The sequence below is a fragment of the Anomaloglossus baeobatrachus genome, chromosome 6, assembly GCF_048569485.1.
Source record: "Anomaloglossus baeobatrachus isolate aAnoBae1 chromosome 6, aAnoBae1.hap1, whole genome shotgun sequence".
Taxonomy (NCBI): domain Eukaryota; kingdom Metazoa; phylum Chordata; class Amphibia; order Anura; family Aromobatidae; genus Anomaloglossus; species Anomaloglossus baeobatrachus.
Window position 1 is genome coordinate 482,543,962 of NC_134358.1, and position 19,934 is coordinate 482,563,895.

A 19,934-nucleotide genomic window follows, 5' to 3' on the forward strand; every position below is an offset into this window, starting at 1 on the left:
GGAGCTCCAGCCAGCACTGGGGCATCAGAAGTTTAAAGCATTGCTTTATTTATTATATTATACTATTAACTGCCTGTAGAGAAATTTGTATTTAAAGGGTATCTGTCAGCAGGTTGTTGCTATGTAATTTAAGGACATCATGATGTAAAGATTAAAATGCAGAATTCATCAATGCATCACTTATTAGGCTGTGTGCTACTGTTTACTTACATATGAAGGTTTTATCACCAAGAGAATATCCCTAACAACTACAGCTCACACACCTGCTAGAACGACCATACCCACTTCTCTAATTAAGCAGCTCACTGTCAATAGACAATGTACATAGAAAGCTGTGGTGTGGGCAGAGTTGGCTTTCTGAGCTCTGCTGCATGCTACATCTAAGAATTTTGATTGTGTCACAACTGCTGCACCCAGTAAACTAAGTGTTACATCTTTAGAATCAGTTGCTGGCTGGCAAATTTTAGCCTGGGAGGCAATTAGAAAACACTAGCCCACAGGTTTAGGTGGCCCATCTTTAGCCTGCTTATCTTGGGCTACTGCAATAGAGCAGCAAAGATAGAAGGCTTTAAAAATAATGGTGACTGGTACATGGATACAGGATTAGAACAGAGCTTACATCAAATATACAAGAACAGAACCGGCTTACTACAAAGATGCAGGAACAGCTTACTACATGGATACAGAAGGAAAACTGAGCTTACTACATAAATAAGGGAACAGAACCAAGCATAGTACCTAGATATGGGAACAGAACCGAGCATATTACATGAATATGGGAGAAGAGCCAAGCTTACTAAATAGGTATGGGAACAGAACCAAGCTTACTACATAGAAACAGGAAAAGGACTGAGCATACTACAAAAATACATGAACAGAATCGAGCTTACTACATGAGTAAGGCTGGTTTCACACTACGTCTTTTTAACATCCGTCAAAAACGTTTTTTTAACGGAAGTACGGATCCTGTGCAAATCCGTTTTCATGTCAATGCATTTTCAATGGACTCTCGTCCACCTGCGTTTGCGTGCGTTTGCGTCCGTTAGACGCAGGATCCGTCCTTTTGCGTTATTTTAACATGTTTCAAAAACGCAACATGTAGCGTTTTTGAGCTCCGTCCAAATACTGCAAATTGCTGGATCCTGACTATAACGCACGCAAACGTAGGTGAACGTTGCATGCTGATAGACAGGATCCTGCATTTGGACTGAGCATGCCCAGACAGCACTTTGCATGGCCGGAAACAGAGTCTCTCTCTCTCTCTCTCTCTCTCTCTCTCTCTCTCTCTCTCTCTCTCTCTCTCTCTCTCTCTCTCTCTCTCTCTCTCTCTCAGCCCGGCTCCGCTGCAGACTCGTAACCAAGATAAATATCGGGTATCCAAGGACGATGTTTACCTTAGTTACCAGCGTCTGCAGCTGTCAGAAGCCTCCTCCCAGTCTAGTTACCCTCACTCCCGATCACATGACTACAATGCCCGCCCCGAAACATCCACTGCAGGATCCTGCAAAATAACATATGCGTTTGCATACGTTATTTGCTGTAAAAGCAGGATCCGTACTTCCGTTAAAAAAACGTTTTCAACGGATGTTAAAAAGACGTAGTGTGAAACCAGCCTCAGGGAACAGAACCAAACATATTACTTAGATACAGGACCAGAACCAGGAGTACTACATGAATACAGGAGAAGTACCAAGTTTACTAAGTAGGTATGGGAACAGAACCAAGCTTCCTACATACAAACAGGAACAGTACTGAGCATACTACAGGAGTACGGGAACAGAATTGAGCTTGCTACATAAGAACAGGAACAGAATTAAAGCTTATACATGCAGTGAGAGAAATAAGTATTTGATCCCTTGCTGATTTTGTAAGTTTTCCCACTAACAAAGACATGAACAGTCTATAATTTTAAGGGTAGATTAATTTTAATAATGAGATAGAATATCAAAAATAAAATCCAGCATTATATAAATTATATAAATTTATTTTCATTTTGCAGAGAGAAATAAGTATTTGATCCCCTACCAACCATTGAGTTCTAGCACCTATAGACCTATAGACCACTTAGATGCTCCTAATCAACTCGTTACCTGCATTATAGACAGCTGTCTTAAATTGTCACATGTATAAAAGACTCCTGTCCACAGAGGTTATTCAGTCCGACTCTAACTTCTACAACATGGGCAAGACCAAAGAGCTTTCTAATGATGTCAGGGACAAATCATAGACCTGCACAGGGTTGGAATGGGCTACAAAACCATAAGTAAGATACTGGGTAAGAAGGAGACAACTTTTAGTGCAATAGTAAGAAAATGGAAGTAATGTAAAATGAGTGTCAATCAACATCAATCTGGGGCTCTATGCAAAATCTCACCTTGTGGGGTTTCCAGGATCATGAGGAAGGTGAGAGATCAGCCTCAAACTACACGGGAGAACTTGTTAATGATCTCAAGGCAGCTGGGACCACTGTCACCAAGAAAACCATTGGTAACACATTACGCTGTAATGGCTTAAAATCCTGCAGTGTCCACAAAGTCCCACGGCTCAAGAAGGCACATGTGCAGGCCTATCTGAAGCTTGCCATTGAACACTTGGTTGATTCTGAGAGCGATTGAGAGACGATGCTGTGGTCAGATGAGACAAAACGTAAGCTTTTTGGCATAACTCAACTTGTCGTGTTTAAAGGAAGAGAATTGCTGCCTATGACCCAAAGAACACGATCCCCACTGTCAAGCATGGAGGTGAAAACATTATGTTTTGGGGGGTTTTCTCTGCTAAGGGCACATGACTACTTCACCGCATCAATGGGACAATGGATGGAGCCATGTACCGTAAAATCCTGAATGACAACCTCCTTCCCTCTGCCAGGACATCAAAATTGAGTCTTGGCTGGGTCTTCCAGCACGAAAATGACCCAAAACATACAGCCAATGCAACAAAGGAGTGGCCCAAAAAGCAGCACATTAAGGTCATGTAGTGGCCTAGCCAGTCTCCAGACCTTAATCCCATAGAAAACTTATTGAGGGAGCTTCGAGTTTCCAATCGACAGCCTCAAAATCTTAATGATTTAGAGACGATCTGCAAAGAGGAGTGGACCAAATATCCTCCTAACATGTGCGCAAAACTCATTATCAACTACAAAAACTGTCTGACTGCTGTGCTGCCAACAAGGTATCTGCCACCAAATATTACGTCTTGCTTGCCAGAGGGATCAAATACTTATTTCTCCATGCAAAATGTAAATAAATTTATATAATTCATACAATATGATTTTTGGGATTTTATTTTGGATATTTTATCTCTCACTCTTAAAATTAACCTACCCTTAAAATTACAGACTGTTCATGTCTTTGTCAGTGGGCAAACTTACAAAATCAGCAAAGGATCAAGTACTTATTTCCTCCACTGTAGATACTGGAACAGAACTGAGCTTGCTACATAGATATGGCAGCAAAACCGAGCTTACTACATAGATACAGGAACAGAAATAAGCTTACTACATAGATACAGGAACAGAAATAAGCTTACTACATAGATAGCAGAGCAGAACCAAGCTTACTACATAGATAGCAGAGCAGAACCAAGCTTACTACATAAATACAGAACAGACCGAGTTTACTACATGAGTGTCTTTTTTTTTTTCCTCTATTTTTTGTGTTGTTCCAGTACACACAAAGGAAATAAACATGTGTATAACAAAATGTGAAATTGAAAAAACTTGTCTGGGAGAAATACTTCATTTTCTGGAACAATTTCAAGGGTGCCAAACCTTTCGGTAATGAATGTATATGAGAAAGCAAAAATGTATGAAAAGCTATGTGCCTTTTAATGCATTTTGCAGAAATCATTCCAATTACTATCACTTCTTAGTAAATGTGTGTTAATGAGTGAGTATGTATTCATCATTTACAAAAAGTATGACTGTTATATGTTATTTTTCTCCCAAATTCAATACCGTGATTTTGTTTTTTTCTGGATGTTACTTTTGTTTCAGATTGTAAAAATATTAATAGATGACATTTTCTATGATGAACACATTTTACGATATTGCTAGTGATAAACATGATTATTTATTTCACTTTAATGGCACATTTAGGGTTTTATTATTCCTCTATATCCACATGGGACATTTACACAGCTGGCAATATACTCAACATGCAAATAATATCTAACACTGCCATAGGTTTTAAGTGCAAAGTACACGAACTGTAAGGTGACATGTACGTACAACTCTGCATATCCTTCGGAAAAACCCACAAGGCATAATTAAAGGTTTACACTCTCCAATTATGGCCACAATTTGATAACATCCAGGCCATTGTAAGAATAATTGGACAAGTATGAGTTGTCGCTATACAAGGAATCTTTTAGATTCTTAGCAATAATTGTTCAAATTTATTTTTGTACCTTCTGAGATCTGAAAAAAAACCCCATCTCACTAAGATAACCAAACCCCCACTCAATCCTGAACTTTGACAGAGTTTTATGTGCAAATCTTTGGTTTCACTGATCTCTAGTTATTTATTAAGGCTTTATAGCAGGTCTGGGAGAGAGATTAGATACCTACAGGCCTAAAGCTGGGTTTACACACTGCAACATCTCAAACGACATCGCTGTAACATCACCGGTTTTGTGACGCAATAGCGATGTCGTTTGCGATGTTGCAGTGTGCGAAACACATCAGCGACCTGGCCCCTGCTGTGAAGTTGCTGATCGCTACAAATCGTTCAGGACCATTCCTAGGTCCTTTGTTTCCCGCTGTGCAGCATGCATCACTAGAAAGTTTCAGTGTGTGAAAGACTTTGCAGCGACTTTGTAAGCAACTTCCCTTTCAAAAAGCTGCTTATCAACGTCCCCAACAACCAGCTAGGTCGCTCTGCAGGTCCGGATCGCTGTTGCGTTGTTGGCCAGGTTTGCCTGTTTGACAGCTCACCAGCGACTCAACAGAGACTTAGGGAGGTCGCTGTTACGTCACAAAACCGGTGACGTTACAGCGATGTCCTTTGCGATGTTGCAGTGTGTAAACCCAGCTTAAAGGGTACTTTACACGCTGCGACTTCGCTAGCGATAGCACCCGCCCACATTTCTGTTTCGTCATGGGGGTGAACAATATCGCTACAGCAGCGTCACATGCACATACCTGCTTAGCGACGTCGCTGGAGACATCGAACAATCTCTCCTTTAAGGGGGCGGTTCGTTCGGCGTCACAGCGGCGTCACTAAGCGGCTGCCCAATAGCAGAGGAGGGGCGGAGATGAGCGGCCGGAACATGCTGCCCACCTCCTTCCTTCCTCATTGCCGGTGGATGCAGGTAAGGAGATGTTCATCGTTCCTGCGGTGTCACACATAGCGATGTGTGATGTCACAGGAACGACGAACAACCAGCGGCATGCACCACCACCGATATTATGAAAAGGAGCGACGTGTCAACAATCAACAATTTTTGCCGTTTTTGCGATCGTTGATCGTCGCTCCTAGCTACACGCTGTGATGTCGCTAACGACGCCAGATGTGCATCACAAACACCGTGATATATCGTTAGCGATGTCGCAGCGTGTAAAGCTCCGTTACAGGTCAAGCTATAGACACTGATTTATTTATTCTGGAGGACAGGTATATGAACAGTTTTGTAAAGACTTCTTACAACAGCTAAATATTTGATATAATATATATACACTATAGTTCAAAAGTTTAGGGTCACTTAGATATTTCCTTGTTTTTGAAAGGAAAACACATTTTTTTCAGAGAAGCTAACATTAAATTAAACAGAAATACACTCTATACATTGTTAATGTGGTAAAAGACTATTCTAGAGTCAAACGTATGGTTTTAATGCAATATCTACATACGTGTATAGAGGCCCATTTCCAACAACCACCACTCCAGTGTTTTAATGGTACATTGTGTTTGCTAACTGTGTTAGAAGGCTAATGGATGTTTAGAAATCTTTTGAAAACCCTTGTGAAGTATGTTAGCACAACTGAAAACAGTTTTGCTGATTAGAGAAGCTATATAACTGACCTTCCTTTGAGCTAGTTGAGAATCTGGAGCATTACATTTGTTGGTTCCATTAAACTCTCAAAATGGGCAGGAAAAAAAGAACTTCATGTGAAACTTGACAGTCTACTCTTGTTCTTAGAAATGAAGGATATTCCATGCGAGAAATTGCCAAGAAACTGAACATTTCCTATAACGGTGTGTACTATTCCCTTCAGAGGAGAGAACAAACAGGCTCTAAACAGAGTAGAAAGAGAAGTGGGAGGCCCTGCTGCATAACTGAGCAACAAGACAAGTATATTAGAGTCTCTAGTTTGAGAAATCGATGCCTCACAGGTCCTCAACTGGCAGCTTAATAAATAGTACCTGCAAAACATCAGTGTCAACGTCTACAGTGAAGAGGTGACTCCAGGATGCTGGCCTTCAGGGCAGAGTGGCAAAGAAAAAGCCATATCTGAGACTGGTTAATAAAAGGAAAAGATTAATATGAGCAAAAGAACACAGACATTGGACATAAGAAGATTGGAAAAAAGTGTTATGGACAGACAAATCAAAGTTTGAGGTGTTTGGATCACACAGAAGAACATTTGCAAGATGCAGAACAACTGAAAAGATGCTGAAAAAGTGCCTGACGCCATCTGTCAAGCATGGTGGAGGTAATGTGATGGTCTGGGATTGCTTTGGTGCTGGTAAAGTAGGAGATTTGTGCAAGGTAAAGGGATTTTGAATAAGGAAGGCTATCACACCATTTTGCAACGCCATGCCATACCCTGTGGACAGCGCTTGATTGGAGCCAATTTCTTCCTACAGCAGGATAATGACCCAAAGCACATCTCCAAATTATGTATGAACTATTTAGGAAAGAAGCAGCCAGCTGATATTCTATCTGTAATGGAGTGGCCATATCAGTCACCAGATCTCAACCCTATTGAGCTGTTGTGGGAGCAGCTTGACCGTATGGTACATAAAAAGTGCCCATCAAGCCAATCCAACTTGTGGGAGGGACGTCTGGAAGCATGGGGAGAAATATTTCCAGATTACCTCTGCAAATTAACAGCTAGAATGCCAAAGGTCTGCAAAGCTGGAATTGCTGAGAAGGAGCATTCTGTGCCGAAAGCAGAGTTTGAAGGAAAAAATGATTATGTCAAGTAAAAATCATTATTTCTAATCTAGCCAATGTGTGGACTATATTTTCTATTCATTAAGCAACTCATTTGATAAATAACAGTATGATTTTTCATGGAAAAGACAAAATTGTCTGGGTGACCCCAAACTTTTGAACTGTAGTGTGTATATGCTGTATGTGTATGTGTGTAATATATATATATATATGCATCTATCTGTGAGCCTTAAGAAGTCTTTCCAGAAATGCTCTGTAACTAACATTAGTGGGCTTGTGCATGGCAGTCAGACATGCCCCTTTCCTCACCTCACAGTCAATGAAAAAAATCTCTATTGACAGCCTGGAGTAGGCGGGGAAGATCACTCAGCTCTACTACACTCAAATCTGAGATAAAGTCAGAATGGCTGCACACAGTGATCTAAGTTCAACATGGTTAGTTTAAGGATCTCTTTGTCTACAACATGATGCTCTCAGATCAAGTAGCAAAAATGTGCTGACAGATTCCTTTTAAGTTATGCCTCTTGCAGGGCCATTCAAATGGAACTGTACTTTCAACAATCATTGTATTCATAAATAGTACATGGAAATGTAAAGGGGTTCTCCAGCCGCATGCTACAAGCCCACTATGTGACTGCAAACTTGTTAATCCTCAGTGCACACTGTAAGAATTACCTGTGCTGTTGATTCTGACTAACAAAGTCTATGTAGCATCATCTGATTCTCCATAGATTTTGCTTACAGGCATTACAGAGTCACAGTGTGCCACGCTGAGATCCAGCACCTGTGAAGAGTGGTGATATCAGTAATGTTACCACTCTTCAGAGTCACCGGGGCACACTGATGATGGACCTCCATGGGAATTGTTTACGTTGGGAAAGATCCTATAACCATGGACCATCCCAGTCTGATAATATCAACCCACAGCTGCCTGCTTTATCTTTGCTGGTTATCAAAAAATGTTTTTATCTAATTATTCATTTATTTGATTAATATGTTATCCATCTATCTATCAATCATCTTTTTACATCCTTAAAGGGAATCTGTCACCAGGTTTTGCTCTCCATCTGAGAGCAGCATAATGTAAAGACAGAGACCCTGATTCCACCGATGTGTCACTTACTGAGCTGTTTGCTGTAATTTTGATAAAATTACTGTTTTCTCTGCTGCAGAACTAGCAGTTATTTGAATATGGAGCTCTGTAACCCCGCCCATAACACTGATTGATTGGCCGTTTTTCTTGTACACTGTAATCGGTCATGGGCGTGGGGTTATTCACAGCTCATGAATCTGCTTGATTACCTGGCAGCAGACTAAGGGTACCGTCACACTTTAGCGATGCAGCAGCGATCCCACCAGTGATCTGACCTGGTCAGGATCGCTGCTGCATCGCTACATGGTCGCTGGTGAGCTGTCAAACAGGCAGATCTCACCAGCGACCAGTGACCAGCCCCCAGCCAGCAGCGACGTGCAAGCGACGCTGCGCTTGCACGGAGCTGGCGTCTGGAAGCTGTGGACACTGGTAACTAAGGTAAACATCGGGTATGGTTACCCGATGTTTACCTTAGTTACCAGCTCACACCGCTTAACTTAGCGTGTGCAGGGAGCAGGAGCCGGCACAGGCAGCATGAGAGCTGCGGAGGCTGGTAACAAAGGTAAATATCGGGTAACCACCTTGGTTACCCGATGTTTACCTTGGTTACAGCTTACCGCAGGCTGTCAGATGCTGGCTCCTGCTCCCTGCACATTCAGGATTGTTGCTCTCTCGCTGTCACACACAGCGATGTGTGCTTATCAGCGGGAGAGCAACAATAAAAAAACGAACCAGCACTGTGTGTAACGAGCAGCGATCTCACAGCAGGGGCCAGATCGCTGCTCAGTGTCACACACAGCGAGATCGCTAATGAGGTCACAAAAAACGTGACTCAGCAGCGATCTCAGTAGCGATCTCGCTGTGTGTGAAGTACCCCTAAGTAGTTCTTAAGTGATAATCTCCTGCTGATTAAACAGGGATTTTTATCAAAACTGCACTAAGCAGCTTAGTAAGTGACACATTGCTGGAATCAGGATCTCTGTCCCTATATTATGCTGCTCTCAGATTAGGTAGCAAAAACCTGATGACAGATTCTCTTTAATACTTAAAAATCAGTAATTTTTGAAAGTTGTTAATTCTGGTCCATGTCACAAGGACGACACATAGATACGACCCGTGTACTGTGTATGTTTTTTGCACCCAATTGACTAGTAAGGGGCCGTGTGTCTGTGCTGGAGAAAATGGACATGTCTCCGTGTGGATCACAGGGACACAAAGTCCATGTGAAAACAAGGAGGTGTGAAGATCAACATAGATTATAATGTGTGTGTGAATGTGTCTCCAGGATGTGTGAAAACGGCACCACAAGTACTGAAAACACTGATGTGTGAATGGGGCCTAACACTGAGAGACATGACACATCACTCAGGCCCAGAGGACAGCAGCGGCAGGGATTGAGGAGGCTGTGAGAAAAGTAAAAAGACGCTCATTGGACTGGACAGCACCATATATCAGATGTATATAAGGTATTTGGTATTTATTGGCATATGCAGGGGGAGATATAGTCTTAGGGGTACTTTGCACACTACGACATCGCAGCTGCGATGTCTGTGGCGTCAAATCGAAAGTGACGCACATCCGGCGTTGCTGTCGATATCGTAGTGTGTAAAGCGTTTTTGATACGATTAACGAGCGCAAAAGCGTCGTAATCGTATCATCGGTGTAGTGGCCGACATTTTCATAATTGCGCTGCAGCGACGGTACGATGTTGTTCCTCGTTCCCCTGCGGCAACACACATCACTGTGTGAGAAGCCGCAGGAGCGAGGAGCATCTCCTACCTGCATCACCGCGGCTCATGCCGGCTATGCGGAAGGACGGAGGTGGGCGGGATGTTTACATCCCGCTCATCTCGGCCCCTCCGCTTCTATTGGTCGCCTGCCGTGTGACGTCGCTGTGACGCCGCACGACCCGCCCCCTTAGGAAGGAGGCGGGTCACCGGCCAGAGCGACATCACAGGGCAGGTAAGTGCATGTGAAGCTGCCGTAGCGATAATGTTCGCTACGGCAGCAATCACAAGATATCGCTGCTGCAACGGGGGCTGGTACTATCGCGCTCGGCATCGCAAGCATCGGCTTGCAATGTCGTAGGGTGCAAAGTACCCCTTAAGGGGGCTTTACACGCAACGACATCGCTAACAAGAGGTCGTTGGGGTCACGGAATTCGTGACGCCCATCCGGCCTCGTTAGCGACGTTGGTGCGTGTGAAACGCACAAACGACTGTTAATGATCAAAATTACTCACCTAATCGTTGATCGTTGACACGTCGTTCTAATCCCAAATATCGTTGCTGTTGCAGGACGCAGGTTGTTTGTTGTTCCTGCGGCAGCACACATCGTTATGTGTGAACACCGCAGGAACGAGGAACCTCACCGTACCTACGGCCACCCGCAATGAGGAAGGAAGGAGATGGGCGGGATGTTCGGCCCGCGCATCTCCGCCCCTCCGCTTCTATTGGGTGGCTGCTTGGTGATGCTGCTGTGACGCTGAATGAACCGCCTCCTTAGAAAGGAGGCGGATCGCTGGCCACAGGCAGGTAAGTATAGTGTGACGGGTCCTAGCGATCTTGTGCGCCACGGGCAGCGATTTGCCCGTGACGCACAACCGACGGGGGCGGCTACGCTCACTAGTGATGTCGCTGTGTGTATACAGGTCGATAGATTTCAGTAATAGTTTTTATTGGGATAGGTTCCCTTTAAATATTGGTTCTCAGTAATTCTTAGTAGAAAATGAAAAAAAAATCTTGCACTATTAAGCAATTATTAATGATGCAATATTTAAGTTTGCCGGAAAACATTACTTTCATCCAGATTTTCAGTTCAGATTTTGGGAGCGACCCCTGTACATTTTATTCCTGTGACCAAAATCTAGATGTTGTGATGTGAATTAGGAGCAAAGGAAACGTGAAGAGAAATTTTCTTTGAATGGAGATATTATATATCACATCTGTCATCTTGAAAACGCGTGAATATAAAAAGTACACTACTTGCGAAAAGGATACCTTCTTACTGAAAACTGAGCGCTGCTAAATCTCCGCGCTGCTGACGTGTGTGGAGCGCACTGTCACATAATGTCTTGTGTGTCAAACACGGAATTATGCTGAAATCTTATAGTATTACAAAGTATATGCCAATGCTAATAACTGTGCATTAATATTACATTACATTGGTATTAATAACATGCTTTTCAGAGGGTGGTCCAAGATCACAATTACCATTGGACAGGCTGTGAACGCAGAATGTACCAAGCTGTAATTAAATAAATCCTGAGTGCTCTAAAGGGGAATTTTGAGATTTATTTTTTATATTCTGCTTTTATTCTACATCACTATGTTTAGTTTTCTCTGGATGCTTTAACCAAGGGTATATACATATGTTCCTGGATGTAAGCGGAAACTATTCTTGTGATGTTGTACCATATTAATAATATAGACCCAGACCTGGGCCTTGGTTTAGAGGAAAAAAAGGTGTGGATAACCCCTCAACGTAACATGAGACGATGAGAGGAAGAATGTGAATGACTGATGAAAGACATCCCCTTTCCATTGTGATGAATCACTTACTTAACGTGATGGGGTTACTCACTTGGCTGCATCTTAGGCCTCTGCCATACTTACGTGACAAAACGTAACGTTTTTGTCACGTACGTGTTAAAGGGGTGGTTTGCTCCCCGTGTGCCGTTTTTATGGCACATACGTGTTCTCCGTGTGTTATACGTTATAACACACGGAGAACTGAAAGTCCCGCCTACCTGCATCATCCGGCGCTGTCTGTGGTGCTGAATGACAGCGTCCGGCCAAAGCCACGCCCAGCTGACGCTGCGTTCGGCCCCCAGTGAAGGAGAAGCGTTGTTCAAATTCACTGGGGGACGGATGCAGGAGACAGCTGCGGCAGAGACTGTAGGTATGGTGGAGGGGAGTATGTGTTTTTATTATTTTTACACTGACACGTGTCTTTCTCCGGCGCGTGTCACACGGGCCCGCATCCACACTACATCTGTGTGGTACGGGTGCGGGCCGTGTGACACCCGTGCTGCTGGAGCAACACGGACATGTCAGGGGTTTGAAAAACGGACACACGTAAGTACAGAACGGACACACGTTCCGTTCCTGAATACTTACGTGTGCCCAAAACAATAACAATACATAGGACCACGTGGGCCCGTGTCTCCGGTACGTGAAAAAAAGGCACACGCGTACTGGAGGCACGGGATGTGTGTCGCAGGCCTTAGAGGTAGTGCACAGGATCATTTTCTATTTAAAAGTCCCAATAGTTTATTATCCAGCACATAAACCACAGTCCTGGACACATAACACAAGCCCTTATCTGGATTCAAGGAACATCAACGCACTATATACAGTCTGTTTACCTCACTCGCGGCTTGCTCACTGAGGTTTGGATTCACTCCTCCTGGTATCCTCCAGTCACCGACCCTGGTCAGATGAAGCGAGCATTCACTTCCCTCAGAGGGTTCCTTCCTGAGGCGTCAAACCTATACACACGGTCCCGGTTATTACCCGCTAATCATCTCATCTCACAGAGGATTCATCCCAGACGCTTCACAGACACATAGCCTCCTCATACTGACTGCCATGTGCCAATCAAAGAGTCTCCTTCCACCAACTGAGACACACACAGGAATGTGGATAGCCAGACCCACCAATCTTTCCAGCTATCTGTAAACCTGGCCCTTGTGAATGCCTTAACAAAACTCATGGCACTATAGGTATCAGCATACACATTCCAGGTTTACATCCAAGAGGACAATCACCTCTGGAATATATACCAGCCATTTACAATGTAGCTGGTCGCCATCTTACACCATATACTCAATTGACCGGATTTTCTCCAAGTAGTACGTGTACCCCAGGAGATACTTACAATATCTTGATGTTGTACTTTTAATGTTCAGCATATTGTATGATCACAGCCTCGTGGGTGCTTTAATATCATTCATTTGATTGGCCTATGGAATGTTAGACTTATATAGAGTCATTCTGAGCTTGGGACACACTTTATGATCCCACTTTGGCAAACTTTGTCCCTTCAGTATATTACATGGTTATGAAGACATAGCTACAGGAGTCGTAGAGGTAGGAGTCCCTACTGAGTCTTAGAGGATCCAGAAGTCCTTCCACCACATCAGAAGACATCAGTAAATGTAAATGACACATTGTCCTCATTTTCATGTTAGCATGGAAGCCTAGGTATTATAAAGTGATTTTTAGGTTTCCGAAAACTACTGTTCTATGGCTAAAGTTTGATTTAGAAAAACAAACTTAGCTTTACTCACCCTCCAGCACTGGGTCTCATTTGTTGCTTCCAGTGTCTGTTATTGTCTACAGTGCTGCAGCCAATCAATGAACTTAGCAGCTCTGAGTGGTCCGTTGTCATATGTGTGTCATGTGTCACAGACAGTCATGTGGTTTCTGGCTATAGAAGGTCACAGCGTCTGGTTGCACAGAATGCTCCCTGACCTTCCATTATTCCTGCTGTCAGTATTCATTGGTATAGGTAGCTTTCCTTCTGAATTCATCTCTCACCCCTTTAGACCCAGCAGGAGCTCGCCTTCGATCAAGCTGCTGATCATAAGCATTATCTTGGCGCTTAAATTCCTTTCCTTCCTTGAACTGGTGCTGGTGATATTTTCAGTTCATTCAAGCCTTGGTTGCAAGCAAGTGGCTTGTACTCCTCTGTGGAATTGATGCTGAAAACATTGCTGAACGTCTACCTGTGTCATCTGTAGATAAGTAATTCATGCATTTTCCCCATGTGTCCTCCTTGCGTCATCCATAGTGTTTAGTGGGGTTGACACAGAGCTCATCCCATCAGTTCCCTATTAAGGGCCCTGTACTTGCGATACCTAGGGTCAGGTATCCGACTTGGCGCATATGTGCGGACCAGAGGTAGGTTTTGATCAGGGGTCACCATATTCCCTTTCCCTATACACAGGGTTTTCCTTCCCTTTCGCCGTTCGCTTTGTACTTCCCATACTTAGCATGGTGACATCTATGCTGCTTAAGGCTGCTTTCACACATCCGGTTTTTCCTGTGCGGCACAATCCGGCACTTTGCAGAAAAAACGCAACCGTTTTTTTTTCTGCCGGTTGTGGTTTTTTTGCATAGACTTACATTAGTTCCGTATTGTGCCGCATGGGCTTGCGTTCCGTCCGGTTTTTGCCGCATGCGGCAGATTTAGATTTAGCCGATATGGCGGCCGGATGGAACATTGCCTGGCACGTTTTTTTGTCCGGCAAAAAAACCGCATCTCGCCGCATCCGACCGATGCAGCGCGATTTGAAATGCATGCCTATGGACGCTGCATGCTTCGTCCTGCGTCAAACACCACATCCGGCCGCCGCATGCATTTTTTTCCACTGCACATGCTCAGTAGCCTCAAGCGGCAAAAAACGGACGGGCCGCATGTAAAAACCTTATGCAAAGGATGCGGTTTTCTCGCCGCATCCGTTGCATAGGTTTTAGAGCCGGATTTAGCCGCACTGCTGAAACCGGAGGTGTGAAAGTAGCCTAATCGGGCAGAGCTTCTGAATTCACTGATAATAACCGGGAGCAGAGCTCTGGACCCAAGGAGGGTGATTACGGCACAGTTTGTTTTTACTGTGAAACGTCACAGTATGGGTCTGGCAACATGAATTATTAAATTGTGAAAATTGGATTATTATTATTATAGTATAAAATAACTGCCCTCCATTTATTATTTTATTGTCATCTACTTTAAGGAAGTAGTAAGGAGCTGATGTTTCTCAACTGTAGTAACGCCACAGTGTCACATCCCCTTTCCTTTCCGGAGGTCGGCTAGAAAGTAAATGTCAGATATTTTTAACAATTTGCAAAGAAAATACTAAACTTTACAATTTTGCAGAACAAAAATAGGAGAAAAATCACCTGCAATATGTTATTTTAAGGTAATGAAGCCTTATTGAGGGACGATATTCTTTGTGTGTACTGGGCTTTGATCCCCCATGTAAATGCCATATTTCTTTTTTAGTTTTAATGTTTTGTTTGCAATTACCTTAAAATTCTCCTTAAAGAAACATTCTACTAAGCATCTAATACTGTTAATTATTGAAACATTTTTACACAATAATTAAAGTATTGAGAAAACTTATTTCCATTACTTTCTTTAAGAGGTTGTCATATTTTGCAGATTGGACTTCAAAAGCTGCAAAGTTTAAATATACAATCTGCTCTAGAGGTACAGTCCTTAGAATTGCCAAAGTAGTCAATGCTACGAAGGGCAGGCACATTTCTTTTTTTGTCTTATATTCGCTGACCCTTAGTCATCAAATTTCACGTGAATAGTTCACAAATTTGGTGCAAAGGCAAAAATGACCTTTTTTCTTGTCCCTTATTGTTTTTTTACTTTTTCAGCATAAAGTACACTTTTTTATAATGTTGCAAAAAGATGCAACTTCCTAATTTAGATATAGAAAACCATTCCGGGATGTGTGCGTGTGAGTGTGTGTGTGTGTGTGTGTGGGGGGGGGGGGGGGTGGGGGTGAAGTAGAGTAGAGTTGCTCCAAATCTTTTGAATTTTTAACCCCTCATGACTAGTGAGGGGGCGAACTCGCAGATATCTGGGACTAGGCAAGACTTAAACAAAAAACTGGCTCTGGCCCAGATATCTGGCTGGACGCTGTTCCCCATATAAGTCTATGGGGACCAGCATACAGTGCTTAAAAATGGTGGTAGAAGGGATAATTGGACTACAGCAAGTGCATCATACTTACCGAGTCTCTGGCGCGGCTGTAACTGATTCCAGGCCACCCATTCTTTTTCCAGGGCCAGTCATTTACTTTCATGTATATTCACTGCTTCCCCAGCCCACTGGCAGTCCTGGCGTCTGTGATTGGTTGCAGTCAGATACGCCCCCAGCCTGTGTGATAGCATCTGACTGCTTGCGATCACAGACCCTGTATGCGGATTTATATTGTTGTATAACAATAAATAAAAAAATTTGGTGTAGGGATCCCCCGTATTATGATACCAAGCAGGGATAGAGCATACGGATACAGGCTGAAACCCCTAGCCGTACACTTATCTTGGTGTGTATCAAAATAAGAGGAACTACATTTGGCTTTTTTTATTATTATTTAAATAAATCATTTTAAAAAATGGCATGTCATCCCCCCAATTTTGATACCCAATCATGATAAAGCCTGACAGCTGGGGGCTGGTATTCTCAGGCTAGGGAGACTCATGCTTATTGGACCCCCTAAAAATAGCAGCTTGCAGCTGGTCAGATTGTTGCATTCATTAGATGTGACAGTCCCAGAACGTTACCTGACTCTTCCCGATTCAGTGGCAGTAAAGGTAATAAGGGGTTAACGACAGCCCACAGCTACCACTAAGCCCTAGATTAGTAATGGGAGGTGTCTATGAGACCCCCCATTACTAATCTGTAAGTGGAAAGAAATGAACACAAAAAACTAAAAAAAATCCATTAATTGAAATTAAATACATAAAACCACCTCTTCACCAATTTATTAACCCAAAAAACACCCAGGTCCGACGCAGTCCACACAAGGTAACATTACGATTCCAGCTCTGCTACATCTGAAGGCACAGCATGAGGCCACAGAACAGTGACTGCTCGCTGTGAGCTTCAGTCAGAGACTAAGCCAAAGCAATAAGCGGTTTGAAAAACTTACCACGTTCTAAAGAGAGAGACATGACTTGTCTTGCCTAGGCGCCTTGCCCGGCTTCTCTCCGCAACAATTATATCCAGTCTAGGCAATCAGTTTGCATTAAAAAAAAACCCTCTAATTAGATTCATGTTGCCCGAATCATGGGCAGCATGAATCAGAGTCTGGCTGTGTGTTTTCAGACAGGTATGTTTTAGACTCATAGTGTGATGTTTCAGAGAAAATATAGTTTGAACAGTGGGCTGGTGACCAAAGGTACAGATCTGATTAGTCTTTTACGAGCCCCCTATTAGCTTCTCCCCATAAAGCTCCAGTTGATTGACAAGTCTCTCCCATGCGTCTAGATAGGAAGTGACCTTTCGATCAATTGGAGGGGAGCACAGAGGAACCAACTGAGGGCTGCAATGGACTAGTATTGCACACGTTGAGTATTTGTTTAGTTTTTTTTACCCACTTCTGGTTTTGGCTTACAAATTCTGGGATAAAAACGTACCAAATACTCAACGTATGCACATGGCCAGCTTTTCAAACTATATTTCCTATAAAACGCTCCAATTGCATATGTCTCATATACCTCATATACCTACACCTACTTGATCTGTGAATGTCAGATGTTTGAAAACAGAATAAGTGTAAGGCTAGGGCCCCACTTTGCGTTCTCCTACTTGCAGTTCTAAATGCACGTTTTGGGCTTAATTGATTTGACCAAAGTTGCCTTTTTCAGAAATTTAGCGCTGAAAACGCATGCGTATTTACCGCGTTTTAGATGCGTTTTCAGCACTTTTTACCTGCTTTTCCACCTGCGTTTTGATAGATGCGTTTTGAACATCATTGACACTGCTAAATAAAGTTTAAATAGTCAAACTCAATGAAAAAATTGGAAAAAAAGAAACAAATCTATATTTTTGTGAAAAATAATGAAAATAGATTAATTTAATAAAATTATAGCGGTAATATGATATTTAATGGAAAAATAGCAATAATTTATTAAAATTCTTATTTTTAATTGTCAGACTATGTGTGTGTAAAGGGACATATGAAATCATTTTTTTGATGTCCAAAAAGCATGCGTTTTGGAAGTCCAAAACGCATGTTTTCTGCACTGGAAAAGCAGGTAAAATGCAGGAATTTGCTGGAATCTTGGTTTTTGCCATTTCTCATAGACTTCAATGTTAACAAAACGCACCCAAAATGGCAAAAACAATTGACATGTTGCTTCTTTGAACGCATGGTTTTTGCCACAAAATATGCAAATTAAACGCAGCGTTTTAAAACGCAAAGTGGGGTCTAGAAACCCCATTTTCTATAGACTTTGCTGGGAAATCAAAACGCATGCCTTTTGGCATGAAAAAGGTGCTTCTCAAAACGGACCTCAAAAGCACCTAAAACGCAGGTGGAAACGCAAAGTGGGGCCCTAGTCTAAGGCTATGTTCACACGCGGCATATTTTTGTCAGTGCATCCTGAGTGCATCAAAAATGCACCAAAACCCGCACTGCGTTTTTACCACGTTTTTATCGCGTTTTGCCCAATGCGGTTTTTTTTTAAGTCAAATCTATTGACTGGAAGGGCTTAAAAACGATGGAAAAATGTAGAAATAATTGACATACTGCATCTTGGGTCCATATTCAAAAACAGCCAAGACACAGCCAACAAAAGATGCCCAGTGTGGACCGCAAAATAGAAATCTCAGAGACTTTGCTGGGAGAAGGAAATGCATGTATTTATGTGCATCTGTGTGATGTCAAAAATGCACCAAAAATATATCAAAAGGTTCAGTGTGTGAATGTGCTGCCCCTGTGGAAGCAGCCGAGCTGCTCGGATCCGGGTTCTCAGTGGCTCAACGGTCTCTGGACCCGGGGGTCGTGCGGCCGCTCAAATGAAGGGGGGTATTTACAAGGGATTATAGAGTTTGTGGCACCACCCGTGGTGTGTGGTAATTAGGAGTACCACCGCTGCAGTTGGGAGTACCCGGGGATGATGGAATGGGGCAGCAAGGTGTTGGAACCCTCCACGGGTAGGGGGAATGCCCCCGTACTCGGTGTGGGGATAAGGCCGTGGGATGCAGGGGTCACTCTTGTACTCACTCAGGCCATTAAGCAGACACCGACAACCGGGTAAACCAAATCTCTGGACACCGCTGCCGCTGAGGGAAGCTAGTTCGGGTCCCGTCCCCAATGGTGCTGCCTTGTGATCCGTGACCTGTCTCCTGGCACTAAGTTTACTTCTCTGGTGGTTCCGGTAGTTTGAAACTTGCTGGGTCCCGCTCCCCACTGTGGCTAAGTGTGGGAGCTTTCTCTCAGGGCTCACGCTTGGGATTTTCTGGACCGTTTTGGGTGGATACTCCTATCCCCCTCGTTGCGCTAGTACCCGATTTTGGAGCGGTTGGGAACGAATCTTGAAGGCTCCTTTCTACACGGGTAAATTATCGGGTTTCATGCAGCTACACCCCGACCTAAGGTCCATGTACTCCGTCATGCCTCGGTCCAAGACCGGTGATGGTGCAAGACCGCCGGCTGTCCTGCTCGACAGATCCGAGCCCCTTGCCATGATCCCCTGCGACTGGGGGTCCGACTCTTCTAGGCTCAGACCACCGTCTGCAACCTAGACAGTTTTCTTCTGGGAGTCCCCGCTCCCGAACTCCTCAGAGCTCCTCACATCTCGAGGGCTACTCTCCACTTCAGACTACCAACTACTACTCCTACTACTCCTCTGACTACACTCCTCACCTCCCCTCCCTGACCCCCCAGGTGGGCGACTCTATTCCACTCAAGCTGTCCACTGGTGTGTCTGGTCGGTGTGGTGCAGGGTGTATCTAGGATCTGATTTGCTGATGTAGCCAACACCATTTGGTTACGGACTCATAACCAAGAAGGAGGTGGATACTGCATAGGAGGGTGGATTGTGCAATACCCTGTGAGGAACTGATAGTCCAGGGGCGTCACATGAACATAGCCTTAAGGAACAGTCCCTATTTTCCCAACCCAAATGCCGGATTCACAATAACATATGACGACTGCATGGAGATAATGGCAGCTTGTAGGACAAATGCCAGATTTATGACA

General features: G+C 43.6%; 1 protein-coding gene across 3 annotated transcripts in view; it reads left to right on the forward strand.

The window, feature by feature from the left end:
- The window catches only part of HDAC9 (histone deacetylase 9), a 980,770-nt gene that overhangs the window by 783,037 nt on the left and 177,799 nt on the right, over positions 1-19,934 (forward strand). The gene's annotated exons all lie outside the window — the stretch shown is intronic.